Consider the following 4,944-nt stretch of genomic DNA (forward strand, 5'->3'; position numbering starts at 1 on the left):
TTTGTCATTGATTGTCCACAACATTTTTTTTATGCTCTGACTAATAGACAAAAGAATCCTATAAAATGGACTTGGGATCCGTTTAAATTCCACATTTAGTATTCCCTGACTACATGGAATTCAATTCCTTCCAATGCGCCTTAATTCTGTTTTAACCTAAAAATTCAGTTCTCTTTCACGCATAGAGAGGGATTCTAATTTTATAGTAGCTTATTCTGTTCGAACGAAGAAAAGGGGGTTCAGAAACCGAATTTGAAAGTAATTTCAGAACACTAAAAAAGAATTTCGAGGAAAGCCACGAGAAAAAAAGATCTGTGGTTTTTTATGTATTTTGAAGGAAGACGCGAAATCCTATGATAATCGAGAAAGAATAAGGTATAGATACACATATAGGATTATCAAATATCAAACTTTGAACAAAAGCTTTGACCATTTTTTGATAATTAGTGTTTTTAATCTTGAAAATTCAAATAATCGTAACTTTTTGAAACAAAACATTTTTTTGCAAATCGATAAGATAAACGTTGTCTTATTTACTTCGAAAACAGCATATTGTACTGACAAATGATTCTGTTTTCTGTCTATATGTTTGGTTCTGAAATTAAATCTCCGAATGTCATCGTTTTCAATAAATTGCCAGAATTTCTGTCCTGATACGCAAGAATCTAGAGACAGTTTTCTAAACTTTTTTTGTTTCTTTAGCTTATCGAGTGGGTTGGGTCTCGATTTTTTTTGCAAAACAGGAATTTTCGATTTTTTATTCGAAACTGCCTGTGAAAGATTTCGAGGAGAGGTTCGTTCCGAAGAAACTTGTTTTTCTGAAAATATAATTGCAAGAGAATATTATACAGGTTGTCCAATAAGTCGCGGGACAGCTAAATAAATCCTTAAGTACAATTTTTTTGGAGAAGTTTGAGGTAATTCTTGAAGTAACATTCAACGAGGAATCCAGTGGTGATCTTAGTTTTGACCTTGACCATGACTTTCATAATTATTTCAAAGTCACCTTTATTTTTAAAAATGAAATGGCCTATTATTGACGTTGGCAATCGAAAGAGCGAAAAATATTACGTTAAGAAGTGTCGTCAGGTCATAGGCAGGTTGTGACCTTCGTGGACGTATCAAAGTCATTCGAACTTCTATATGGTCTGAACATTTTTCGCAAGCTAGCTGGTGAAAATCATCCTCTCACCCTACTTACTTACTTAAACAATGTGCATTAAATAGTGACCATCGAGCGACCTTGACCATAAAAATCAAGGTCTTTCAATTGCCGATGTCAAACAGAGTCCTTTCAATTAAAAAGCAAAGAGTTACCTTGATATGAACTTTATGGACATTGTCAAGATCACTTGATGATCAATATTTAATGTACATTTTTTAAGGAAGTAAGTAGGGAAGAGGATGATTTTCACAAGCTAGCTTGCGAAAAAACGTTCAGACCATATAAAAGTTTGAATGAACTTGATACGTCCATTTATTTGGCTGTCCCAGAACTGTTTGGACACCCTGTATAGTTAAACTACTTATTTACCCGGTAAGTGTTGAATTTAACAAAATTGTGTGTATACTCAAATAATAAAAATTAAAATTAGCGAAAATTAAACTTCTCTGGTTATGATTAAAAAACTTAGATGCCAGAAATTTCAAAATCAGGAAGTGGTTTAGGATGAGAAGTTGGAGGATCAGCATGAGAAGGTGCAATTGCAGCATTCTCATCTAGAGACATATTAAAGCAAACATTTAAGTATTATGCTTTCATACAGAATAAAAATAAGAAAGTTTACATATTTGCACGTAAATATTTCCTAAACTTACCTGCAACCTTATGGCGGTCAGTTGAGTCAAGTCTTCTTCGTTTTGACGCCTGAAGTGGGATGTTCGGGATACTCACTTTTTCCACGCTAATTATTGAAGGTTTTTATTTTGTCGTTAAGTTTGATTTACCATCGGGTTTCGATAACTTACTGATGCCAGTCAGATCATCCGAAGAAAGTTGTTTATTTTCATTGCTCTTAAATGACGAATTCAACTGAAAATCAGGTAAAGGGAATTTTCTGGTCCTGCCTTGTCTGGTCTCTTTAAGTTTTTCCGCATAGTTTTTCGTGGCCTCACTACAAATATCCGTCATTATTAAAGCTTCTAACAGTTTTTCTTTGCCCCTTTCCACCATGCCTATGTGAAAAATAATGAATTAAAATAAAAAATTCAAGTTTTTTCCATTGGTTTAAATATTAAAATAATTATAATAAAGTTAGCATTAATAGCAAATTATATTTTCAGTCTTACTTGTCCTTTTGAAATGTTTCAGCACATCATGCCGAGTCCAAAAAGGCAAGGGCTCCGTCAGTTTTGATACTGCATCATTTATTTCAGACTGACTTTTATAAGGCGGCCAATAACAAATCATTTTTTGCCCTCCGACATTTCTTATCGATGACGGAAAATGGTATTTTAAGAAAATTCCAGAAATAACATGCCAATAACTTGAAACGATAAGCTGGACTGCTTGTCCATAATTTATTTCTTAATTCGACCATTATCGTTTCAAAGAAAATTTGGTATTGTACAGATTAATTGCATGAATGACCACTTCTATTTTAAACCAAGCAAAAATTCAAGGTCATGGCATCGGAAAGATTTGGTATATATATATATATGGATATTATAGTGAAAAAAAGGAGAACTTATTTCACATTATGATAAAGATTTCGTTTACTTTTACAATTATTCTAAGATTACCTAAGAATTATGAATGGTTAATAGTATATATTAATATCATCGATTCTTTTTTCCGCAAATGATGAAAAATTTGCAAAAGGTATTTTTCGTAGAATTTTTCAAACGAGTAATTTTTTTTCTGAACCTTATTTGTACCTTTCGTGGTTTTTGAAGGTGGTTTTTTCGTGGTTTTCTCCCTTGAAAATTCATCTTTTTCGTTGAGAATTCAACTATTTTGTTGCAAAATTGTCGGCAGATATGAAGATCCGATACATCCATAAAACTGAAAATAATTAATTCAATCCCACATTTCTTAAAGCATATATTATTTAAAAGCATATAAAACATTGGAAGCCTATATATTTTATGCAGCTGTTTTGTCGTGAAGGTGAAGTCCAAGGAGTTTCATGGTACTTTTCTGATATTGAGTAAAGTTGGTGTAACATTGTTGGATTTTTAGTTATAAGTTAATGCTATAGTTATTATTTGCATTCAATATAAACACTAAAATTAAATATTACTCCTGCGAAGCGTGGAATTTGTTATAAAATTCCATTGCTGATATCAAATGCGATAGCAACTTGTTGAGATTTTGAGGTTAATATTACATTTTGCAATTCAAGAGCGAACTGCTTGCGGTTAAACATTTATCAAAAAGACGTAGGATGAAAACGTAAAAAGCTATTTTTTATTTTAATCCTGATTAAAATAGTTTCTGTTTTCTCGCCAAAAATTTTACAAGTTTAAATGAAATTTTTGTGAAATTTGTATGCAAAATTTCACTAACTTTCAATGTATTTCAAACACGGAGTATTTTTTCGCATCAAGCAAAATGAGTGAAAACTTAACTTTCGTAAAGTTTTTGTAGTACATTTTCGTAACTTTTCATAACAAAAATAATATTCTATAGATTTTTGTAGATATACGGATAATTTACATTAAAGTGGCAAAAATGATCTAATTCTGTGACCAACAGTTCGCTCTTGTATTCTAAAATTAATTCCTAACCTCAAAATTTCAAAAACTTGTTATCGCATTTTACACGAGCAATGGACTTTGATAACAAAAATTATAACAAATTCATAAATCATAAATAAAAAGCAGAGAGGCTTAAATTGAAATAAGAATTCGATCATAAATAACAAGCAGAGGCACTGTATTGCGGCGGTACGGGTAGCAAGGTGGTGGTAAAGGAGAAGCGTTGATTCGTATTATCGTCTTCGAATTTTGATTCGATTATTAGTCCCAACAGTGATCCAAAAATACTTGCGCATGCTTGAACTGTGCGGTGCTCATTGGCTCTAGTGCGTGTACGTACTTAAAAATCAAGTGGAGATGCGCACTGTAGCCAGTGAACGTCACTCAAATCCAAGTAAGAAAACACGTGTAACGTTCCATTACTGTCTACCTCACGGATGCCTTGTGTCGCACGCGTGTAGCTATCAAAGCACGAGCAATCGTGACAATTTTTGTGTGTCTAATGCTGTCTAATTCACTGACGCCACGTTTCACATGCATAAAGGCAATGAAATCGAGTATTGTGAGAATCGAAATCGACAATATCGTTTAGAGATTTTATATTAAGAATACACCACTTGTAAAGTCACGTACAAAAACATAAAACTAGACGAGGCACGTACGATTCCAGAAATCTCGACGAGACACGTACGAATCGAGAAAACTCGGCGAGGCACATACTGATAAAGTGTCGTACCTAGTTTGCTCTCGTTGAATATATTTCCAACATACTTTACAATTTTAATTTTATCGCCCCTTTTTTAGCTATATTTATTTCCTTATTATTCGTGTGTAATTTCGCTACTCCTCTCTTCCTCTTTTTGTTGATAATATCTTAATTCTAATTTCTATAGGCCGATACATCAATTACTTATTTTAACTATATAATTACATTACTACTTTTCAGTTTTAATTGTGACCCTTTTTGTAGTCTTAGATGGTATAAAATTCTATTACCCTTCATTCTGTGGGTGTAATACATAACATTTTAATAGGATAAATGACATATTTCTAAGTTGCCGATGCTTTGGATTAGTCGGTATACTTATGGTAATGCACGGGTAATTACGAGGGTAGTTCAATAAGTCCTTAGAATGAAGTATGAAAACAATTTTTTTTTATTTTTCAACATAATCTCCTTGGAGCTCTACACACTTGGTCAATCGCTTTTCAAGTTTTTTTAATCCTTCAGAAAAGTGCGTTTTC

This window comes from Belonocnema kinseyi, chromosome 2 (assembly GCF_010883055.1).
Source record: "Belonocnema kinseyi isolate 2016_QV_RU_SX_M_011 chromosome 2, B_treatae_v1, whole genome shotgun sequence".
Classification (NCBI taxonomy): Eukaryota; Metazoa; Arthropoda; class Insecta; order Hymenoptera; family Cynipidae; genus Belonocnema; species Belonocnema kinseyi.